Raw genomic sequence first — 25,294 nt, 5'->3', positions numbered from 1 at the left:
TGACTCTGATTCAGGCCATGAGGACCAAGTTTCTGAGCATAATGTTGACCCTTTGTCACAAACTGTAACACCTGTGGTTATAGACAATGAGGAACATACTGATAAAGATGAGACGCAGATACCCGATTGGGATGACAACTTAAATATTCGGTCAGGGCAAGAAGAGGCTCGGTCTGAGGGGGAGGGGAGTGCAAACACAACAATTGATGATGAAGTTCTAGATCCCACCTACTGTCAACCCCCAGTCAGGCACTCGAGGAGGTCAACAGAGGCGGTGGAGGAGGATGCAACCAACGACGAAGTTACCTTGCGCCTTCCTGGACAGAGTCGGAGCACTGGTAGCACGTCTACAACTGCATCCTCAGCCACCACTCTGCCTATGAGCATTATTCGGGGTGGATCAACAGGTCGCATGGCCTCTAAGCCTTGCCTAGCCTGGTCCTTTTTTGACATAGAAAAAGATCGCCCAAATCATGTGATATGTAAAATTTGTCATGATTCTCTTAGTAGAGGTCAAAACCTCAGCAGTTTGACAACTTCTTCCATGAATCGTCACATCAACAGTCCGGAACCGATGGAGCGAGAGGACGGGTCACCACAGGGATCAGAGATGGTACGGACTGACGGGATGGCAGATAGTCAGCGTTCGGGGTTCGGGAATCGGCAGGACCGGATGGCGAGGCAGGAGCGGCTCTAGAAGAGAGATAGGCAAGTATATCACAGAGACACAAGGAGACCTGACTCCTAGCTTAGGAAACACGAAGAACAGGCCCCGCCCACTTGTGCGTGATTCCTTCTGCGCAGTGAGAACGCTGGTGGCCTGACCAGGCAGGCTTGGGGCGGAGGTGGAGGACCCAGATGAGGTGGAGGATGCAGAAGCTGTGGCGGAACTTGGACAGACAGAGGATTGACACACAAGTCGTGGGGACGGCAAGACTTGTGCAGCAGACCCTTCACCATCTATCACCATAGTTACCCAGTGCCCAGTCAGCGACATGTAACGTCCCTGTCCATGCTTACTGGTCCAAGTATCGGTGGTGAAATGCACCCGTTCACACACAGAGTTTCTCAAGGAAGCAGTGATGTTGTGTGCGACATGCTGGTGTAGCGCGGGCACACCTTTCTTAGAGAAGTAGTGGCGACTAGGCATCTGGTACTGGGGCACAGCAACAGACATAAGGTCTCTAAAATCCTGTGTGTCCACTAGGCGGAAAGGCAGCATTTCGGTAGCCAACAGCTTACAGAGGGATAGAGTCAACCTCTTAGCTTTGTCATGGGTCGGAGGAAGTGGCCTTTTATTTGACCACATCTGAGGGACAGAGATCTGGCTGCTGTGTGTAGACGGTGTTGAGTAGGGTGTCCCTGGAAAAATGCAGGTTTGTGAGGAAAGTGCAGGCGGAGACATGATGTTGCCTTCATCCAACGTTGGTGCTATCGATGTCTGAGAGAGCTGTACACACTCACTTGTTTCCCCTTCCAAACCAACTGACGACCTTACAAGCAAACTGCCTGTTGCGGTTACAGTGGTGGAAGTTTGGCGTGGAAAAACAGGTGTGACAGCTGTCCCCACAGTCCTAGAAGATGAAGAGCGCGCGGATGCACTGGAAGGGGCAGGCGGTGGATGGTTCGCTCTTGCAGCATTGCAGCACAGTGAGCTTCCCACCGGGACCTATGATATTTATTCATGTGACGATTCATGGAAGAAGTTGTCAAACTGCTGAGGTTTTGACCTCTACTAAGAGAATCATGACAAATTTTACATATCACATGATTTGGGCGATCTTTTTCTATGTCAAAAAAGGACCAGGCTAGGCAAGGCTTAGAGGCCATGCGACCTGTTGATCCACCCCGAATAATGCTCATAGGCAGAGTGGTGGCTGAGGATGCAGTTGTAGACGTGCTACCAGTGCTCCGACTCTGTCCAGGAAGGCGCAAGGTAACTTCGTCGTCGGTTGCATCCTCCTCCACCGCCTCTGTTGACCTCCTCGAGTGCCTGACTGGGGGTTGACAGTAGGTGGGATCTAGAACTTCATCATCAATTGTTGTGTTTTCACTCCCCTTCCCCTCAGACCGAGCCTCTTCTTGCCCTGACCGAATATTTAAGTTGTCATCCCAATCGGGTATCTGCGTCTCATCTTCATCAGTATGTTCCTCATTGTCTATAACCACAGGTGTTACAGTTTGTGACAAAGGGTCAACATTATGCTCAGAAACTTGGTCCTCACGGCCTGAATCAGAGTCACAAAGGTTCTGGGCATCACTGCAGACCATTTCCTGTTCTGTACTCACTGTAGCTTGGGAGCAGACCTCTGATTCCCAGGCTATAGTGTGACTGAACAGCTCTGCAGACTCAGCCATCTCAGTTCCACCATACTGTGCAGGGCTGATGGAGACTTCAGAGCTGGGAGAAATCAAGTGTGATTGGGATGACAACTCAGAGGACTGGTGTTTTTTGGATGCGGTACTTGAAGTGGCTGAGAGGGCACTTGTTGGACCACTTGAGATCCATTCAAGCATTTTCCTTTTTTGCCCATTATCTACCTTTCTTCCTGTTGTTCGTGTCCGTAAAAAAGGGAGCACATCGGATTGTCCACGGTAAGTAGTAGACATCTTACTTTTGCTGGTAGATGGTCTATCTTCAGCAGATGATAATGGAGCTTTGCCACTTTCCCCACAGACAAAACCTTTTTTGCCTTTTCCACCACGCCTCTTCCCCTTTCCACCAGCATCTGTCATTTTGCCACTCATGTTGATTGCGACAAGATTGTGGACTGAAAATGTGGTAGTAAAAATTGAGAGGTGGTGAAGATTGCAGTGGTGGTCTAGCTTTATTAACAGCAGAATAATAAAGAATAAATATCCCTGACAATGCAACTTAGTTATAATGAGTTGGAGTGTGCAACGCAGGCAGATGCGCTCTGCAAATGTCTTGGCACTAGTGGGACTATAGCAAAGTCCAATAGCCACGTATAGGATGCCACTAGGTACACTGAGTGTTTGCTAGTATAATGGCTAAGTTAAAATTAGTTGGAGTGTGCAACGCAGGCAGATGCGCTCTGCAAATGTCTTGGCACTAGTGGGACTATAGCAAAGTCCAATAGCCACAGATAGGATGCCACTAGGTACACTGAGTGTTTGCTAGTATAATGGCTTACTTATAATTAGTTGGAGTGTGCAACGCAGGCAGATGCGCTCTGCAAATGTCTTGGCACTAGTGGGACTATAGCAAAGTCCAATAGCCACGTATAGGATGCCACTAGGTACACTGAGTGTTTGCTAGTATAATGGCTAAGTTAAAATTAGTTGGAGTGTGCAACGCAGGCAGATGCGCTCTGCAAATGTCTTGGCACTAGTGGGACTATAGCAAAGTCCAATAGCCACGTATAGGATGCCACTAGGTACACTGAGTGTTTGCTAGTATAATGGCTTACTTATAATTAGTTGGAGTGTGCAACGCAGGCAGATGCGCTCTGCAAATGTCTTGGCACTAGTGGGACTATAGCAAAGTCCAATAGCCACAGATAGGATGCCACTAGGTACACTGAGTGTTTGCTAGTATAATGGCTTACTTATAATTAGTTGGAGTGTGCAACGCAGGCAGATGCGCTCTGCAAATGTCTTGGCACTAGTGGGACTATAGCAAGGTCCAATAGCCACGTATAGGATGCCACTAGGTACACTGAGTGTTTGCTAGTATAATGGCTTACTTATAATTAGTTGGAGTGTGCAACGCAGGCAGATGCGCTCTGCAAATGTCTTGGCACTAGTGGGACTATAGCAAAGTCCAATAGCCACGTATAGGATGCCACTGGGTACACTGAGTGTTTGCTAGTATAATGGCTTACTTATAATTAGTTGGAGTGTGCAACGCAGGCAGATGCGCTCTGCAAATGTCTTGGCACTAGTGGGACTATAGCAAGGTCCAATAGCCACGTATAGGATGCCACTAGGTACACTGAGTGTTTGCCAGTATAATGGCTTACTTATAATTAGTTGGAGTGTGCAACGCAGGCAGATGCGCTCTGCAAATGTCTTGGCACTAGTGGGACTATAGCAAAGTCCAATAGCCACGTATAGGATGCCACTAGGTACACTGAGTGTTTGCTAGTATAATGGCTAAGTTAAAATTAGTTGGAGTGTGCAACGCAGGCAGATGCGCTCTGCAAATGTCTTGGCACTAGTGGGACTATAGCAAAGTCCAATAGCCACGTATAGGATGCCACTAGGTACACTGAGTGTTTGCTAGTAAAATTGCTTAGTTTAAAAAAGTTGGAGTGTGCAATGCAGGCAGACGTGCTCTGCAAATGTCTTTGCACTGGTGGGACAATAGCAAAGTCCAATAGCCACAGATAGGATGCCACTAGGTACACTGAGTTTTTGCTAGTATAATGGCTTACTTATAATTAGTTGGAGTGTGCAACGCAGGCAGATGCGCTCTGCAAATGTCTTGGCACTAGTGGGACTATAGCAAGGTCCAATAGCCACGTATAGGATGCCACTAGGTACACTGAGTGTTTGCTAGTATAATGGCTTACTTATAATTAGTTGGAGTGTGCAACGCAGGCAGATGCGCTCTGCAAATGTCTTGGCACTAGTGGGACTATAGCAAGGTCCAATAGCCACGTATAGGATGCCACTAGGTACACTGAGTGTTTGCTAGTATAATGGCTTACTTATAATTAGTTGGAGTGTGCAACGCAGGCAGATGCGCTCTGCAAATGTCTTGGCACTAGTGGGACTATAGCAAAGTCCAATAGCCACAGATAGGATGCCACTAGGTACACTGAGTGTTTGCTAGTATAATGGCTTACTTATAATTAGTTGGAGTGTGCAACGCAGGCAGATGCGCTCTGCAAATGTCTTGGCACTAGTGGGACTATAGCAAGGTCCAATAGCCACGTATAGGATGCCACTAGGTACACTGAGTGTTTGCTAGTATAATGGCTTACTTATAATTAGTTGGAGTGTGCAACGCAGGCAGATGCGCTCTGCAAATGTCTTGGCACTAGTGGGACTATAGCAAGGTCCAATAGCCACGTATAGGATGCCACTAGGTACACTGAGTGTTTGCTAGTATAATGGCTTACTTATAATTAGTTGGAGTGTGCAACGCAGGCAGATGCGCTCTGCAAATGTCTTGGCACTAGTGGGACTATAGCAAAGTCCAATAGCCACAGATAGGATGCCACTAGGTACACTGAGTGTTTGCTAGTATAATGGCTTACTTATAATTAGTTGGAGTGTGCAACGCAGGCAGATGCGCTCTGCAAATGTCTTGGCACTAGTGGGACTATAGCAAAGTCCAATAGCCACGTATAGGATGCCACTAGGTACACTGAGTGTTTGCTAGTAAAATTGCTTAGTTTAAAAAAGTTGGAGTGTGCAATGCAGGCAGACATGCTCTGCAAATGTCTTTGCACTAGTGGGACTATAGCAAAGTCCAATAGCCACAGATAGGATGCCACTAGGTACACTGAGTGTTTGCTAGTATAATGGCTTACTTATAATTAGTTGGAGTGTGCAACGCAGGCAGATGCGCTCTGCAAATGTCTTGGCACTAGTGGGACTATAGCAAAGTCCAATAGCCACGTATAGGATGCCACTAGGTACACTGAGTGTTTGCTAGTATAATGGCTAAGTTAAAATTAGTTGGAGTGTGCAACGCAGGCAGATGCGCTCTGCAAATGTCTTGGCACTAGTGGGACTATAGCAAAGTCCAATAGCCACGTATAGGATGCCACTAGGTACACTGAGTGTTTGCTAGTAAAATTGCTTAGTTTAAAAAAGTTGGAGTGTGCAATGCAGGCAGACGTGCTCTGCAAATGTCTTTGCACTAGTGGGACTATAGCAAAGTCCAATAGCCACAGATAGGATGCCACTAGGTACAGTGAGTGTTTGCTAGTATAATGGCTTAGTTATAATGAGTTGGAGTGTGCAGAGGACAGGAGGGTACAGTGGCAGGATTGTGGTGCTCTGGGTAGAGGAATGGAAGCCTGCCTTTCTATTCCCTCCTAATGGTGAAATGCAGGGAGGAAATCCCTGACCTTGGCTACACAGATGCTGTTGCTGTTTGCAGGACCTGTCACCTATGGCTCTCTGACCCTGCCGGTTTGAGCCCTTAAAAGGACTGCTATAAAGTGCTCTCCCTATGCTGTCTAACGCTGTGTATGCAGCGCATACAGCTGTATCGGCTATAGGACTCAGGAGGACGGAGCTGCGACAGTGATGTCTGACACCAAAGACGCAGAAGGCAGATAATGGCGTCCGTGAAGAAAATGTCCGGTTTTATAATGCAGGGACATGTGACATGCAGATCCTATCACACATGCCGTTGCTTCTCTGGCTCAAAGTCAACTTAGCTGTGTGTGTGTCTGTGATTGGCTGACATGCTGGCCCGCCCCACAAGACGCGCGCACTTAGGGAAGGAAGACAAGAAAAAAAAAAAAAAAATGGCGATCGCCATTATAGAAACAGCAGTGATCTGAAGGCGCTGTTCACGCACACTATACACTGAAATGTGATAATAGTTTGATTCACAGAGTGACTTACACTATTACAGCAGAAACCAAGCTATGATTTAGCTGTTTTTTGGCTGCTAGAACCGTTCTCGAACGTTTCTAGAACTATCGAGCTTTTGCAAAAAGCTCGAGTTCTAGTTCGATCTAGAACATGCCCCAAAATCACTCGAGCCTAGAACTGGAGAACCACGAACCACGAACCGCGCTCAACTCTACCCAGGAGCTTTGGTTCCCTGAGTTTCGAATAGCAAATGTCTAGAAAAACCTCTGTCCATTGGCACAACTCAGCAAGAAAACGAGAAGACCGAGAAGATATATTTCATTTATCTTAATGCCACCTTATTAACAGCACTAAACCCTTCTATTATGTCCCTTAGCCTTTTGAGCTTATCCTCTGGTAAGCGGAAGACCATGCCTCTGGTATCGATCTCAGTGCCTAAAAACTGTATTATAGTAGCCAATCAGAATACAAAAGGATGCATAGGAAGCGTGACTTTATTTCAATATTTTAAAACAATCCAATAAAATGAAGAAAAGTCACTCATACAAGATCCACAGAAGTTGTATAATACATACATAAATCAAAACACTATAAGGCCTGTTTCACACGTCAGTGATTCTGGTACGTTTGTGCTTTTTTTTAAACATAACAGAATCACTGAGATACGCAGATCCATTATAATGAATGGGTCTGCTCACACATCAGTGATTTTTCACTGCACGTGTCTCCGTGCGGCGTACCCGCGTGTCCGTGATTGCTGCACGGAGACATGTCCATTTTTTTCTGGCATCACTGATAGGATGTCCATAAGGTGGCAGCAGAGCATAACAGAAAAAGGTGCCTATTGTGCACTGAAAAGACCCAATGTGATGCACCAGACATATAGAGCCCTAATGGATTCACAAATATAAGATATATCATGAATGACTACTGCATAATGAACGCTAGCATGAAAAAAGAAAGGAATCCATAAAAATAAATAATAAATGGTGCACATATGTTAGAGCCCCACCGAAGGACAAAAAAAGTCTGATGGAAATAGAGAGCATATAGGAACAATAAGAATGTGCAACAGAGAGGAAGGTGAGAATGCAGGATCAATCACTGCCTGTCAGATATTAATAATCAGGGAAATAACTCTGGAGCAGACGCACAAATTAGGGTCTTACCTGGTAAGGTAACAAATAATTAATAGTAGTTGCACTCACCTATTAAGGTTGTGCCAGTCACAACCCCTAAATGCACGTTACAAATGGCGACAGCCGCAGCCCCTAGTAGAAGAGCAATAACGTATAGGAGGAAAATCGGGTGCGTGCCGCGCTGTCACCAAAGGAAACTGATGTTAATTATTTCATCTCTTTATTCTTTTTTCCGGTCAATGTGTTTCAGAGATCACTGTCTCCTTCATCAGGGCAAAAAAAGAACAGTATGCAATCAAAGGAGGAAGAACCTCTATATATACACATATGGAGCTACGTCAGAGGACTGACTGCTGTATTTCAAATACTGCCGGGATGGTCAACTGTTACAATACCGGCCATAAAAGTTCTCAAGTGATATATTGAGAAACATTTATAAAATCACTGGGGTATAGTGTTTCAAATTTCATCAGCTTTTTGAGACAAAAATCAGAAAAAGAAGAAGAAGAAGGACAAAATGAAAAAAAGAAAAAAAAGAAGAAAAAAAAAACAAAAAGGGAGCATTGAGCTCCAGACCCTGTATTGAGTCTTAGAAGTGTAGTGACAAGTGCATCTGTCCACAACCCTGTAAGGGTGAACGGGATGACGGACAAGAAAAATTATGTTCGTGGCAAAAAATGGTGGTGTTGCTATATAAAATTGCATTAAGAATAAAGAAAGGAAAAATTTCTTTATAAAAGTAGTGAAGAAAAAAGTGGAAAAAAGGGGAGTGTAAGCCATTTTACTAATAAATAGTGATGAGCGAGCATGCTTGTTACTACTCGGTACTCGCACGAGTATCACTGTACTCGGTCTACTCGACGGGGACCGAGTAATCTCGCGATACTCGTGCTGTACTCGTGGTCTTCATCCCTGCATGTTGGCGCTCTTTTGAGAGCCAGCCCTCATGCAGGGATTGGCTGGCAGACCACTGCAATGCCACAGCCCTGTTAGTTGTGGAATTGCAGTGATTGGCCGGCCTGCACAGCGTGACCGAGCCTTTATACCGGCGGGCGCGCTGTGCTCTGCTCACAGCTATCCAGACAGTCAGTGCAGGGAGAGGGTCGCTGCTTCGGGGAAAGGTTTGCGGCCATTTATAGCTATTTCCGTAGCAGGGCTGCAAACAGTGTGACCAAAAGTCCTTCTCAGGACTATTCTAGTTGTATACAGGCAGGCAGGGTATAGCCAGGTCGGAGTACAGTAGCAGAGTCCTTCTCAGGACTATTGTTGCTGTATACAGGCAGGGTATAGCCAGGTTGGAATACAGGCTAGTGACCAAAAGAGTCCTTGTCAGGACTATTGTAGCAGTATACAGGCAGGATGGCAGGCAGGCAGGGTATATAGCCATTCCTAGCGGTGACCGTATACCAGCCTTCATCATATCTGGGGCTGGTGTACACAGTCTAAAACAGTCCTGATAGTGTCAGACTTCTCAGCAATTGTCGCTCCTAAAACCTGTTAGGTTCTTAGTGCGTCCGTGCTTGCATTTAAAAACCGCACGTGTGTGCCTGTCGGTGGCAGCGTACAGGTGCACTTGTGTGCGTTTTTACCAAACTATTATATAACGCACAAGTGTAGTGTATAATACACGTCAGTCAGCAGTGGCTGATAGTGTCAGAGTTCTCGTCATTAATTTTTGCTCCTAAAACCTGTGTTAGGTTCTTAGTGCGTCCGTGCTTGCATTTAAAAACCGCACGTGTGTGCCTGTCGGTGGCAGCGTACAGGTGCACTTGTGTGCGTTTTTACCAAACTATTATATAACGCACAAGTGTAGTGTATAATACACGTCAGTCAGCAGTGGCTGATAGTGTCAGAGTTCTCGTCATTAATTTTTGCTCCTAAAACCTGTGTTACGTTCTTAGTGCGTCCGTGCTTGCATTTAAAAACCGCACGTGTGTGCCTGTCGGTGGCAGCGTACAGGTGCACTTGTGTGCGTTTTTACCAAACTATTATATAACGCACAAGTGTAGTGTATAATACACGTCAGTCAGCAGTGGCTGATAGTGTCAGAGTTCTCGTCATTAATTTTTGCTCCTAAAACCTGTGTTAGGTTCTTAGTGCGTCCGTGCTTGCATTTAAAAACCGCACATGTGTGCCTGTCGGTGGCAGCGTACAGGTGCACTTGTGTGCGTTTTTACCAAACTATTATATAACGCACAAGTGTAGTGTATAATACACGTCAGTCAGCAGTGGCTGATAGTGTCAGAGTTCTCGTCATTAATTTTTGCTCCTAAAACCTGTTAGGTTCTTAGTGCGTCCGTGCTTGCATTTAAAAACCGCACGTGTGTGCCTGTCGGTGGCAGCGTACAGGTGCACAATTTGCACAAACTTTGATATAACGCCCAAGTCTAGTGAATACACGTCAGCACAGCATTGCAAAATGCGCAAGGGCGTTGGCAAGGAACAAGGAAGTGGACGTGATGGTGGTGCAGGCAGAGGCCGAGGTCGTGGGCAAGCTCTAATTTTGCCACAACAAAGGGCCACATCTAGTCGCTCGCACGTCCTGTCCCAAATTCTTGGGGACCGCAGCAGTACACCGCTCTTGAAACAAGACCAGTGTCAACAGGTTGTTAGTTGGATAGCGGATAATGCTTCCAGTCAGATTGGCACCACCACAAACACTCTGTCTTCCACACGGTCAAGTGTCAGTAGCCGTGATACTGCACCGCACATTTCAGAACCTGATCCTCCTTCCTACCACAAGGCTGAGTACACGTCCTCGGACATTAATGATCCCACACTTGGACACTCGGAAGAGCTGTTCACGTTTCCATTCGCACATTCTGGCCTCTCGCCAGCTCATGTTGAAGTGGGTCATGAGGAGATCGTATGTACAGATGGCCAAATATTTGAGCAGCCACGTTCTCACGAAGTTGGCAACGTGTCTCAACAAGGGGTGGACGATGATGAGACACAATTGTCAGGAAGTCAGGAGGAGGAGCAGGGTGCGGAAGAGGAAGACGACGTGGTGGATGATCCAGTAACTGACCCAACCTGGCAGGAGGATATGCAGAGCGAGGACAGCAGTGCACAGGGGGAGGGAGGCGTAGCATCCCAACAGGCAGTAAGAAGCAGGGTGGTGGCTCCAGGCAGAAGTCAGGCAACCGTTCCCCGGAACAACAACACGACACAAGGTGCCTGTACAAATGTTAGGTCTTCCCGAGTCTGGCAGTTTTTTAAGTTGGATCCAGATGATTCTAAAAAGGCCATTTGCAACACCTGCCGTGCCAGCATCAGCAGGGGTACCAAAACTAGCAGCCTGACCACCACCAGCATGATCAGGCACATGTCAGCCAAGCACCCGACTTTGTGAGAAGTACAACAGAGTCGAGGAGCAGTGCTTGCTAATGTCATTGCTACGTCTTCGCTGGTTGTGCATGCGAGCCAATCCCCTGTCCATGCTGCCTGCGAACAAGCCTCCTCCGGTCCTGCACCTGCAGTTGCCTACTCAGAAATAACACCATCATCAAGCACGTCCTTGTCCCAGCGCAGCGTTCAGTTATCCATTCAGCAAACCTTTGAACGCAGGCGCAAATACACTGCCAACACCCCACATGCCACAGTTCTAAATGCTAACATTTCGCGACTGCTTGCGCTGGAAATGTTGCCTTTTAGGCTGGTGGAGACAGAAGCATTCCGCGACCTGATGGCGGCAGCTGTCCCACGTTACTCGGTCCCCAGCCGCCACTATTTCTCCCGGTGTGCCGTCCCCGCGTTGCATAACCACGTGTCACAAAACATCACACGTGCCCTGAACAACGCTGTTTCACCCAAAGTCCACCTAACCACAGACACGTGGACAAGTGCTTGTGGGCAAGGCCGCTACATCTCGTTGACGGCACACTGGGTTAATATTGTGGAAGCTGGGACCCAGTCTGAGCGAGGGACGGAACACGTCCTTCCCACACCAAGGTTTGCAGGCCCTACCTCAGTCAGTGTTTCACCCACACTCTACAGCTCCGGAATGTCATGCTCTTCAGCCTCCTCCTCCTCCTGCGCATCCTCATCCACTGTACCCTCCACACCAGTCCCAAGCTGGAAGCACTGCAGCACTGCCTCGGCGAAGCGGCAACAGGCTGTGCTGAAGCTAATCTGCATAGGTGACAAACCCCACAATGCAGAAGAGCTGTGGACAGCTCTGAAACAGCAGGCAGATCACTGGCTCACACCTCTGAACCTAAAGCCAGGAAAGGTCGTGTGTGACAATGGCCGGAACCTGGTGGCGGCTTTGAGGCGAGGCCAGCTGACACATGTTCCATGCGTGGCCCATGTGCTCAACCTCGTGGTTCAGCGGTTTCTAAAGTCATACCCAGAGCTGTCTGATCTGCTGGTAAAAGTTCGCCGCCTGTCTGCACATTTTCGAAAGTCACCTACTGCTTCAGCCGGCCTTGCCGGCTTTCAGCGCAGTTTGCATCTTCCGGCTCACAGACTGGTGTGTGATGTCCCCACGCGTTGGAATTCAACTCTGCACATGTTGGTCAGGATATGTGAGCAGAAGAGGGCAGTTGTTGAGTACCTGCATCACCTAAGCCGTCGGGAAATGGGTCAAACTCCACACATAACACCTGAGGAGTGGAGATGGATGTCCGACCTATGTACCATCCTCCAAAACTTTGAGGACTCCACCAAGATGGTGAGTGGTGATGACGCCATTATTAGCGTCACCATACCGCTACTCTGCCTTCTAAAACGGTCTCTGCTCAAAACCAAACATGATGCATTGCAAGCGGAGCGCGATGAGTCGCAGCAAGAAACAGTAGTGGGTGTGGGTGATAACACACAGCCCAGCCTCGTCTCATCACAACGTGCAGTGGAGGACTATGACGAGGAGGAGGATGAAGACATGGAGCAAATCTCCGGCCAAATTGAGGATATGACATGCACACCAGTCATATCCTTGGTTCAGCGTGGCTGGCCAGAGGACAGGGTAGATGAGGAGGAGGAGGAGGAGGAGGAGGACAGCATGTTCAGTCAACGTGTTGGTCAGGCTACTGAAGTCCTGGCTGTTAAGAGTCTGGCGCACATGGCTGACTTTATGGTAAGCTGCCTGTCTCGTGACCCTCGCGTTAAGAACATCTTGGCCGACAATCATTACTGGTTGGTAACACTGTTAGACCCACGCTACAAGGAGAACTTTATGTCTCTTATTCCCGAGGCGGAGAGGTCAACCAAAATGCAGCAGTTCCGGAAGGCCATAGTCACGGAAGTAGGCAAAGCATTCCCCTCACAAAACGCTAGCGGCATAGGTCAGGAATCAGTGGACAACCAAGGCGTACAGCCGAGAGAGGCACAAGTCCAATCCGCCAGAGGTAGGGGAACAGTCTTTAAGATGTGGGACAGTTTTCTCAGCCCCTCACGTACCACAGCCCCTGAGGTGCGGGGTAGTGCCACAAGAAATCCTAAGTTTGCCCAGATGCTCAAGGAGTACCTTGCAGATCGAACAACTGTACTCCGACATTCCTCTGTGCCTTACAATTATTGGGTATCCAAGGTGGACACGTGGCATGAATTGGCTCTCTACGCCTTGGAAGTCCTGGCCTGCCCTGCCGCTAGCGTTTTGTCAGAGCGTGTTTTTAGTGCCGCAGGTGGAATCATTACAGATAAACGCACCCGCCTGTCAACTGAAAATGCTGACAGGCTGACTCTGATCAAGATGAACAAGGGTTGGATTGGGCCAGACTTCACCACACCACCAGCAAATGAGAGCGGAATTTAAAGTTTGTAACGGGAATTTGCCATGTACCTCCAGTCACCCATGGGTACACACTTCTGGACTTTGGATAATCGCTGGACTGCTCCTCCTTCTCCTCATGCGCCACCATGATGACCGTTACAAGAGTTAGGCCTTTGTTTCAGGTATACCCCCAGTGGTAAATTTTTTCGCCCATTCTTTGCAGAATGGACATTACAACGACAGGAGACCCGCTCCTTTGCAATGGGAACAATGTTTTGAGGCCCTCATGCACGTCTCTATGCAGGGACAACGTGGAGCCTCCCAATTTTTGGCTGCCCTGCCAAAGGGCTATACTATAATACACCCACTTCCTGACAATGGACACTTAATGTTTTGAGGCCCTCATGCACGTCTCTATCCAGGGACAACGTGGAGCCTCCCAATTTTTGGCTGCCCTGCCAAAGGGCTATACTACAAAAGACCCACTTCCTGACAATGGACACTTAATGTTTTGAGGCCCTCATGCACGTCTCTATCCAGGGACAACGTGGAGCCTCCCAATTTTTGGCTGCCCTGCCAAAGGGCTATACTACAAAAGACCCACTTCCTGACAATGGACACTTAATGTTTTGAGGCCCTCATGCACGTCTCTATCCAGGGACAACGTGGAGCCTCCCAATTTTTGGCTGCCCTGCCTAAGGGCTATACTATAATACACCCACTTCCTGACAATGGACACTTAATGTTTTGAGGCCCTCATGCACGTCTCTATCTAGGGACAACGTGGAGCCTCCCAATTTTTGGCTGCCCTGCCAAAGGGCTATACTATAATACACCCACTTCCTGACAATGGACACTTAATGTTTTGAGGCCCTCATGCACGTCTCTATCCAGGGACAACGTGGAGCCTCCCAATTTTTGGCTGCCCTGCCAAAGGGCTATACTACAAAAGACCCACTTCCTTCCAATGGGCACTTCAGGTTTACAGGCCCTCATGCACGTCTCTATCCAGGGACAACGTGGAGCCTCCCAATTTTTGGCTGCCCTGCCTAAGGGCTATACTATAATACACCCACTTCCTGACAATGGACACTTAATGTTTTGAGGCCCTCATGCATGTCTCTATCCAGGGACAACGTGGAGCCTCCCAATTTTTGGCTGCCCTGCCAAAGGGCTATACTACAAAAGACCCACTTCCTTCCAATGGGCACTTCAGGTTTACAAGCCCTCATGCACGTCTCTATCCAGGGACAACGTGGAGCCTCCCAATTTTTGGCTGCCCTGCCAAAGGGCTATACTACAAAAGACCCACTTCCTTCCAATGGGCACTTCAGGTTTACAGGCCCTCATGCACGTCTCTATCCAGGGACAACGTGGAGCCTCCCAATTTTTGGCTGCCCTGCCTAAGGGCTATACTATAATACACCCACTTCCTGACACTGGACACTTAATGTTTTGAGGCCCTCATGCACGTCTCTATCCAGGGACAACGTGGAGCCTCCCAATTTTTGGCTGCCCTGCCTAAGGGCTATACTACAATAGACCCACTTCCTTACAATGGGCACTTCAGGTTTACAGGCCATCATGCACGTCTGCATGCAGGGGCATTGGTGAACCTCACAATTTTGGACTGCCCTGGCAAAGGAAAATACTACAAAGACTCAGTTCCTCAAAATGGGCACATTAGACTCAGAGGCCTTTATGTACGTCTCTTCTCAGGGACATCGGAGTGCCACACAATGTTTTACGTAAAATCTTTCATGTATTGATCTCAAAAAGTAACATACATTAGCTCTATCTCACTATTGGGTATGTGCCCTTAACATTTCCGCTATGAAAAATCATTTTGGTGTCATTTTGGAAGGTTTTCTGGTGAGTCCGTAAAAATGGCGTAAAACGCGGACAAAATTATTCACAGCTGTGACTTTTGAGTGATAAATGCTTCAAGGGGTCTTCCCCATGCTGTTGCCATGTCATTTGAGCACTCTTCGGAGACTTTTGTGCCATTTTTAGGGTTTCTACATGCTGCCGGTGGTCATTTCACAAAAATACTCGGGTCTCCCATAGGATAACATTGGGCTCGGTGCTCGGGCCGAGTACACGAGTATCTTGGGAGGCTCGGCCCGAGCTTCGAGCACCCGAGCTTTTTAGTACTCGCTCATCACTACTAATAAACCTAAAAAATAAAAATAAATTGAATAAAAATCATGAATGTTGTGTTATAACAGGAAATTCGGTGTAAGAATGAATATCCGGGATGAGAGTTCAGCGAATGAGTTATAGAAATTGTTACAAAAAGGAGTGTGTACGGTTTATGCGTAAATTTTCAGAATGCGTACATGAAAATTATATGTATGTGAGAATGTCCCCCATGCTTTGTAAAAAGTTATTTATGAAAATGTAAATAAAATATATAAAAATGCCTAATTATTTATAATTTATGAGAAAGATATATATGTATGGAAGAATGTTATAAGGTGTCCAAGAACCATAAAGAAAAAGGGTGCATATATAATGTTAGAGGTCTAGAGTTCCACCAGGCTATATCATCATCATAGTATCATAGTATCATAGTTTTTAAGGTTGAAGGGAGACTCTAAGTCCATCTAGTTCAACCTGTAGGCTAACATGTTGATCCAGAGGAAGGCAAAAAAACCCCAATGTGGCAAACAAGTTCCAATGGGGAAAAAATTTCCTTCCTGACTCCACATCCGGCAATCAGACTAGTTCCCTGGATCAATACCCTGTCATAAAATCTAATATACATAACTGGTAATATTACATTTTTCAAGAAAGGCGTCCAGGCTCTGCTTAAATGTTAGTAGTGAATCACTCATTACAACATCATGTGGCAGAGAGTTCCATAGTCTCACTGCTCGTACAGTAAAGAATCCTCGTCTGTGATTATGATTAAACCTTCTTTCCTCAAGACGTAGTGGATGCCCCCGTGTTCCAGTCGCAGGCCTTGGTGTAAAAAGATCTTTGGAAAGGTCTCTGTACTGTCCCCTCATATATTTATACATTGTGATTAGATCCCCCCTAAGCCTTCGTTTTTCCAAACTAAATAACCCCAAGTTTAATAACCTGTCTTGGTATTGCAGCCCACCCATTCCTCTAATAATCTTGGTGGCTCTTCTCTGCACCCTCTCCAGTTCAGCTATGTCCTTCTTATATATCGGTGACCAGAATTGTACACAGTATTCTACGTGCGGTCGCACTAGTGACTTGTACAGAGGTAGAACTATATTTTTTTCATGAACACTTATACCTCTTTTAATACATCCCATTATTTTATTAGCCCTGGCAGCAGCTGCCTGACACTGTCCACTAAAGTGAAGTTTACCATCCACCAATACACCCAAGTCTTTTTCTGTGTCTGTTTTACCCAGTGTTCTACGATTAAGTACATAATCATAAATGTTATTTCCTCTACCCAAGTGCATGACCTTACATTTATCTACATTAAACTTCAATTGCCACTTCTCAGCCCAATCCTCCAATTTACATAAATCTCCCTGTAATATAAAATTATCCTCCTCTGTATTGATTACCCTGCAGAGTTTAGTATCATCTGCAAATATTGAAATTCTACTCCGCATGCCCCCAACAAGGTCATTTATAAATATGTTGAAAAGAAGTGGGCCCAATACTGACCCCTGTGGTACCCCACTATGAACTGAGACCCAGTCCGAGTACGTACCATTAATAACCACCCTTTGTTTCCTATCACTTAGCCAGTTTTTAACCCAGTTACACATATTTTCCCCTATCCCCATTATTCTCATTTTATGTACCAACCTTTTGTGTGGCACCGTATCAAAAGCTTTTGAAAAGTCCATATACACAACATCCACTGCATTTCCCTGGTCCAGACTTGAACTTACCTCTTCATAGAAGCTGATCAAATTAGTTTGACAGGATCGATCCCTCATAAACCCATGTTGATACTCTGTCATAAGGTTATTTTTCTTGAGATACTCCAATATAGCATCTCTCAAGAAACCCTCAAGGATTTTACCAACCGTAGAGGTTAAACTTACTGGCCTATAATTTCCCGGCTCAGTTTTTGTCCCCTTTTTGAATATTGGCACCACATTTGCTATGCGCCAGTCCTGCGGTACCGACCCTGTTATTAAGGAATCTGAGAAGATTAAAAATAATGGTCTATCTATCACAGAACTCAATTCCTGTAGTACTCTGGGGTGTATGCCATCCGGGCCCGGAGATTTGTCAACCTTAGTGATTTCGAGGCGGCGGCGTACTTCCTGCTGGGTTAAGCAGGTAATATTCAAGTGTGAATTTATGGTATCACTGGTCATGTCATCTGCCATGGCATTTTCTTGTATAAAAACCGTAGAAAAAAAGTCATTCAGCAGGTTGGCTTTACCCTCATCCCCTTCCACCATTTCACCAAGACTATTATATCACCCCTGAAGAAATAGAAAGAAGACCTTACTACCTGTGTACCCCAAAAAAAGCTATATTTCTTAGCCAGGATTATGGTGGAGATATGCACAAGTGAAATAAGAATATAAAGTAATACAATAAGATTATAAAACCAATATGTGTGCATTCATGCACCACCCGGTACGCTACCCTTGCCAAATTGCTCACTCTAGATCCCCACACGATCCATGAAGCCGTTCCCCCGGTCACACCGCCTGCTGCCGGTTCCCACTCATCCCTGGGGGAGTTAGGCGAGTGGTATCGAGAGATACATGTCGGCACTGATGATACCCCCATACACCACAAGGAAGGGGTATACCGGGTGGTACAGGAGTATGAGCGGGTTTTTAGCAAGCACCCTCTAGATTTTGGGCAGATTAAAGGGGTTCAACACCACATCCCTACCGGTACACACTCCCCTATTAAAGAGAGATACAGGCCTATTCCCCCTGCGCACTACCAATGCGCCAAAGACATGTTGAGGAACATGAAGGAGGCAGGGGTTATTAGGGACAGCTGTAGTCCCTGGGCCGCTCCGTTGGTGCTGGTTAAGAAGAAGGATGGCACCATGCGGATGTGTGTGGATTACCGGAAGATTAACCAGATAACGCATAAGGATGCTTACCCTCTGCCCCACATCAAAGAGTCCCTGGCCTCGCTGAGAACCGCTAACTACTTCTCCACCCTTGACCTCACCAGCGGGTACTGGCAGGTGGCCGTGGCACCGGAAGACCGAGAGAAGACTGCCTATGGGACCAATTTGCTGTACTTGGATGATGTGATTGTGTACTCACAGACGTATGAAGCCCACCTGGAGCACCTAGCCGAGGTGTTCGCGTCCCTTGCCAAGTATGGGATGAAGTTGAAGCCCTCAAAGTGTCATCTGCTGAAACCCAGAGTGCAGTACCTAGGACATGTGGTTGGTGCGGAAGGTGTCGCCCCCAACCCCGAGAAGATCACCGCCATCCAAGACTACATAAGGTACATAAAAGGTACATAAAATGAGAATAATGGGGATAGGGGAAAATATGTGTAACTGGGTTAAAAACTGGCTCAGTGATAGGAAACAAAGGGTGGTTATTAATGGTACGTACTCGGACTGGGTCTCAGTTCATAGTGGTGTACCACAGGGGTCAGTATTGGGCCCGCTTCTTTTCAACATATTTATAAATGACCTTGTTGGGGGCATGCGGAGTAGAATTTCAATATTTGCAGATGATACTAAACTCTGCAGGGTAATCAATACAGAGGAGGATAATTTTATATTACAGGGAGATTTATGTAAATTGGAGGATTGGGCTGAGAAGTGGCAATTGAAGTTTAATGTAGATAAATGTAAGGTCATGCACTTGGGTAGAGGAAATAACATTTATGATTATGTACTTAATTGTAGAACACTGGGTAAAACAGACACAGAAAAAGACTTGGGTGTATGGGTGGATGGTAAACTTCACTTTAGTGGACAGTGTCAGGCAGCTGCTGCCAGGGCTAATAAAATAATGGGATGTATTAAAAGAGGTATAAGTGTTCATGAAAAAAATATAGTTCTACCTCTGTACAAGTCACTAGTGCGACCGCACGTAGAATACTGTGTACAATTCTGGTCACCGATATATAAGAAGGACATAGCTGAACTGGAGAGGGTGCAAAGAAGAGCGACCAAGATTATTAGAGGAATGGGGGGGATGCAATACGAAGACAGGTTATTAAACTTGGGGTTATTTAGTCTGGAAAAACGAAGGCTTAGGGGAGATCTAATCACAATATATAAATATATGAGGGGACAGTACAGAGACCTTTCCAAAGATCTATTTACACCTAGGCCTGCGACTGGAACACGGGGGCATCCGCTACGTCTTGAGGAAAGAAGGTTTAATCATAATCACAGACGAGGATTCTTTACTGTACGAGCAGTGAGACTATGGAATTCTCTGCCGCATGATGTTGTAATGAGTGATTCACTACTAACATTTAAGCAGAGCCTGGATGCCTTTCTTGAAAAATTTAATATAACCAGTTATGTATATTAGATTTTATGACAGGGTATTGATCCAGGGAACTAGTCTGATTGCTGGATGTGGAGTCAGGAAGGAAATTTTTTCCCCATTGGAACTTGTTTGCCACATTGGGTTTTTTTGCCTTCCTCTGGATCAACATGTTAGGCTACGGGTTGAACTAGATGGACTTAGAGTCTCCCTTCAACCTTAAAACTATGATACTATGATGACTGGCCGAGACCGACCACAGTGAGGGAAGTGAGGCAGTTTCTGGGCCTGGTGGGATATTACCGTCGCTTCATTAAGGGGTACACAAAGATGGCTGCCCCCATGCAAGACCTCCTCGTAGGACAGACCAAGGGTGGTAGATCCCTAGTAGCCCCATTGGTGTGGGAAGAAAAGCATGAGGAATCCTTCCGCCAGCTGAGAACAGCCCTGACCGGAGAGGAAATCCTAGCGTACCCTGACTACAGCCGCCCATTCATCCTCTACACCGACGCCAGCAATGTGGGCTTGGGGGCTGTTCTATCCCAGGTCCAAGACAGAAGGGAAAAGGTAATAGCTTATGCTAGCCGAAAACTCCGACCGACTGAGAGGAACCCTGAGAACTACATCTCCTTCAAGCTTGAGCTCTTGGCACTGGTGTGGGCTATCACTGAGCGGTTCCGCCATTACCTGGCAGCAGCCAAGTTCACCGCGTACACAGACAATAACCTGCTGACCCATCTAGATACGGCCAAGCTGGGCGCGTTGGAGCAGCGGTGGGTGACCAGGTTAGCCAACTACGATTTCACCATCAAGTACCGGGCCGGCCGTACCAACGTCAATGCCAATGCACTCTCCCGGATGCCCCACCTGTCGGAAGAGGGGCCAGAGGATGATGACCTCGAAGAGATCGAGTTGCCTGCATTTCACCGGCCATTCACTGAGAAGGTGCACGTCTACCAACAACGGGTGAACCTGGATCCGCTGCCCCGACAGGACTGGCAGGAAGCTCAGGACCAGGCACCTGCTGTCCGCCTGGTCAAGACTCTAGTGGAACAGGGTTCTGCTGGGATAGACCCTGCTGCCCCTGCCGAAGCCCAACGTCTGTGGCAAGAACGGACCCGGCTATACCTACACCAGGGGAAGTTGTATCGCGAGCTGATTAATCCAAAGACTCACGAGAAGATCCGCCAGCTGGTGATTCCCCAGGCTAACGTGCCCACCGTCCTGCAAGCATACCATGATGGTGCAGTGCACTTCGGGTGGAAGAAGCTAGAGATGTTGTTAAGAGAGCGGTTCTATTGGAGTGGAATGCGGGAATCTGTGGAGGCCTGGTGCCGAGAATGTGGCCCTTGCGCATTGAGAAGGAAGGACGAGGCCAGCCAGAAGGCACCCCTACACCCGATCATTACACACCAACCGCTGGAGCTGGTTGCCCTTGACCATGTAAAGCTCACCCCCAGCCGAAGTGGGTACACCTACGCTCTGACCATCGTAGACCACTACTCGAGGTTCCTGGTGGTTGTCCCAGTTAAGGACTTAACCGGCCGCACCGCTGCTAAGGCTTTCCAGGCTTATTTCTCTTGAACGCATTGGTACCCGGAGAGGGTGCTTACCGACCAGGGTCCGGCCTTTGAAGCAGAGGTATTCCAGGAATTCTGCCAGTTGTACGGCTGCAAGAAAATCCGGACCACGCCTTACCACGCCCAAACCAATGGCATTTGTGAAAAGATGAACCACTTGGTCCTGGGCCTCCTCAAGACGTTACCACTGGAAGAGCGGAACCTGTGGCTGGAGAAGCTACCTGACCTGGTCGATATGTACAACAACATCCCTTCCAGCTCTACGAAATGCACTCCAGCATACCTGATGAGAGCTCGTCCCGGCCGGCTACCAGTGGATCTGGAAATGGGCTTGGAAGCTTCAGAAGCACTCCTGTCGACAGCTGAATGGGACACTCGGCGGAGGACACAGTACCGACAGGTCCAGGAGTATGTTGAAAAGAACTTGTGCCGGAGTCGGGGACAACAGGAGCAGTGCTTCAACAAGAAGGCGCCTGCCGGTTCCTTCAAACCTGGGGATGTAGTGCTGAAGCGGAAAAGAAGGGCCCACAAGCTGGATGATCAATGGGAAAAAACCCCGTATGTAGTCCAGCCCACAGGATGGGAGAATGGGAAGGCCTACCAGATCAGCCGTGACCAGGGGGGGACTTTGGCCACGGTTTCCCGAGACCACCTGAAGAAGTGCCCACCAGCATTGAGAGTAGCGGATGAGGCTCCAGTTCCCAGTCCAGTGGAGAAGGAAAAAGAGGTAATCCACACCATGATGGGTGATTTTCCAGCAGACTGGCCTACACAGAACGGTGCGGTGATCCTTCCAGTGATACTGTTCCCACAACCCGTGGATGAAGAAATGATGGAAACGGTTAACCGCGAGCCAGTGCCCAGGGATGTACCTGTACCCAGCTCCCCTACGCCTCCGCCTGCCCCACATGATAGCAGGGAGGAGGAACTGACTGTTCCCTCTGCCCCACTGCCTGTCACCACTGACACCGGACCCCGAAGGTCCACTCGCCCCAACCTAGGTAGACCCCCACTTAGGTACAGGGAAACTACTCTTTAAAAGGGGGGGGCTTTATGTGTTGAGTGTACCAGTTTGAAAGTTTTAAATGATAAGTAAAGATGATCAACCAAAGAAGTTTACCTGATTGAACCGTGATTAAACCGGCCGTTGCCGGCAACTGTTGTCCCCGTAGGGACTGTGCAACCATTGCGTAAGGAACTGCTTACGGACAAGCCCGAGAACTTGCAGGGCAACCACAAACTTAGTGCAATGTAAATAAAAATGTTTGTTGGCTTGACACCGTTACCGCCTCCGGAGAGGCTGATTTGGGAGGATGGGCCTGGAGGAAAGGGATGGCCTAGGCCCGCCACTACCGTAACCGGTGGCGATCCTCTGGGGGTTCAGGGGTCCCCTTGGACGTGGGCCCCCTGAAAGAGACAGAACCCGCTCGGGCAACTTGGTGCTGGACTGGGGTCAAGGGGTGCTGCCCGCTTCTTAGGGGCAGCATCAGGGCCAGGTTGTTTGGGTGGGAGAAGAGCGGAAGCTGTACCGTTGTAAAATGTTTATGATGCTTTTACATGTTTTACCGTTTTATTCTTTTTCAGTTGTGAAAATAAAACCGGTGATGGACGGGCAGCCCGCGGACGGTCTGCATTTTACTATAGGGGAATGTGGCGCCCTGGACAAGCCAGGTCGTCACAGGTACTACACCAACACACTCTACACTCCGGCTAGGCACACCGAAGCTAAACACAAATCCTAGTTGCCTTCCTCCAGGGGCTGATGTCCACACCAGGGGGTGGGCCAGGCGGTTGATCCCACCCACCGAGGAGTTCACAGTCCTGGAGGCGGGAAAAGGAGTCAGATTAGAGATCAGTTTTGGAGTTAGAGAAGTGAAGAGGAGAGGAGACTGACCGTGTCCGGGTGTGTGGCCCGGGCACTCAGCAAGGTTGGCAGACGGTGGTGACCTTCTGCAGGAGAGGCTGATTGGAGTGAACCGTACGGACCGGGGATGGGCGGTGGCCCGCCGGTACCAGATCGGGGAGTGAAGAGAAGCCAGCACCATCCGGCAGGGCCTACGAACCCCGACCAGGCTAGGAGTCGCCGTAAAACCGGTCAAATCCGTTAGCGACGGGAACCTCCAGGGTTTCCCAGCAGTCAAGACCCGATTGAAGGCAACAGCTCACACTGTAGAGGGAAGCACAGTCACCGCCAAGGCTACAGTTCCCAGGGCCAGAGCCTGCGGGCAAAAGGGGCTCCCTCAGCATCCATCCAAGCTGGGGAGCGGGTTACCGGTGGGAAGCCCGCTAGATTTTGGGGGAATAAAAGGGGTCCAACACCACATCCCCACAGGTGCACACCCACCCATCAAAGAGAGCTATAAGCCAATACCACCTTCACATTGCCAGTGTACCAAGGACATGTTGAGCAACATGAAGGCGGCTGGGGTTATCCGTGACAGTTGTAGCCTTTGGGCAGCTCTGTTGATCCTGTTAAAAAAGAAGGACGGCACCACTCCCCGTATTGAGGAATCGCTAGCTGCATTGAGAACTGCAAATTATTTTTCTACCCTTGATCTCACTAGTCACTATTGGCAAGTGTCCGTTGCTGAGGCAGACCGGGAGAAGACCGCCTTCGCCACCCCTATGGGTCTCTGCGAGTTCAAAAGCATGCCCTTCGAGCTGTGCAATGCGCCAGGAACCTTCCAGAGGCTGATGGAATGCTGCTTGGGACAAGATTTTAGGGTGTATAAAAAGGGAGATTAGATCCCGTGATCCCAACGTATTGTTACACCTCTATAAATCACTTGTAAGGCTACATCTGGAATATGGGAACCAGTTTTGGGCTCCACATTTTAAAAAGGACATTCAGAAGTTAGAGTCAGTTCAAAGGTGGGCAACTAGACTACTACAAGGAATGGAAGGCCTCCCATATGATGACAAGTTGAAAAAGTTATTAAGTGATTATTGGCTGCAATGGGGCTTTCTGGCTGGTGCCAGCCTCTCTTCTTAGCACACAGGAACCACAATCCCTACACCATGCTTCAATGGATTCTCTCATCCCAGCCCAGTAAAACTACATATTTTACACAGTCATAAGCAGCCAAAAGGGATCTATTCTATTCAATTGCAAATGATCTAGATAAGACTGAGAATAAGATACTGCACGGGACATAGCAGAGTTGGTCAAGTTGAGTGGAGATGAGTTTGCTATTTGGCACAGCTTTTTGCATCAATAAAGCAAGTAAAAGGTGTGAAAGATAAAAAAAAGGGTGAAAGTGTGAAAAGTGAATTGGCCAAATTGAGGTGCATATAAAGTTTTTGCTTTCTTTCAATTCACTAATGGGGCTCATTTGAATCAGGTGAATTGAGTTCTGCTTTTGGAAACTGGGTTAAGAAGGGGTGCACCGGTCCTGGAGGTACTGCAATACCAGGTCAATGCGTGGAGTGGACAGAGCAAGATTTTTTCCATCTCCTTGTTCTAAAAATCCATTTAATATATGGTCCCCAGAGAGGGGACGTATCAGATATTAAACTGATAAGAACAGATTTAATTTTTTTTTTTTTCTGTTTATCAGTAGGACTTCAAAATAACAAAGGTGATCGCCTCCCGTTGCCTGGGAACCGTCCAGGCACAAGAGGGCTATGTGTCACCAGAAGGCGCACACACTTCCTCAAGGCCGGCAGACGTGCAATCCCAGGCACCTTCCAGTACCGACCAAGGTAGCGTCCTCCGAAACTACACTTGATCTTAGCCAAAAGGCCGAGAAGCTATAACCCGAATTGGTTACGGCCTTGAGTGGCACCCTGGCCTATACCGGACACATCTTAGGGAGAGGGAGACAAACCCACACCTACAGAACACATTTTGTCACCCAAGCCAACCCTTGAAAAGGCTGTTTTGCAGAGCAAAAACAAGAAGAATGGTGCTTT

At 47.8% G+C, this 25,294-nt stretch overlaps 1 pseudogene; it reads right to left on the bottom strand.

Annotated features, from left to right (window-relative positions):
* Positions 1 to 24,758: 24,758 nt before the first annotated feature.
* LOC142266680 (U2 spliceosomal RNA) lies at positions 24,759 to 24,965 on the bottom strand (annotated as a pseudogene).
* Positions 24,966 to 25,294: the final 329 nt, after the last annotated feature.

This window comes from Anomaloglossus baeobatrachus, unplaced genomic scaffold (assembly GCF_048569485.1).
Source record: "Anomaloglossus baeobatrachus isolate aAnoBae1 unplaced genomic scaffold, aAnoBae1.hap1 Scaffold_2893, whole genome shotgun sequence".
In the NCBI taxonomy this organism is placed as follows: Eukaryota; Metazoa; Chordata; class Amphibia; order Anura; family Aromobatidae; genus Anomaloglossus; species Anomaloglossus baeobatrachus.
This window is presented reverse-complemented; position numbering and strand designations above follow the sequence as displayed.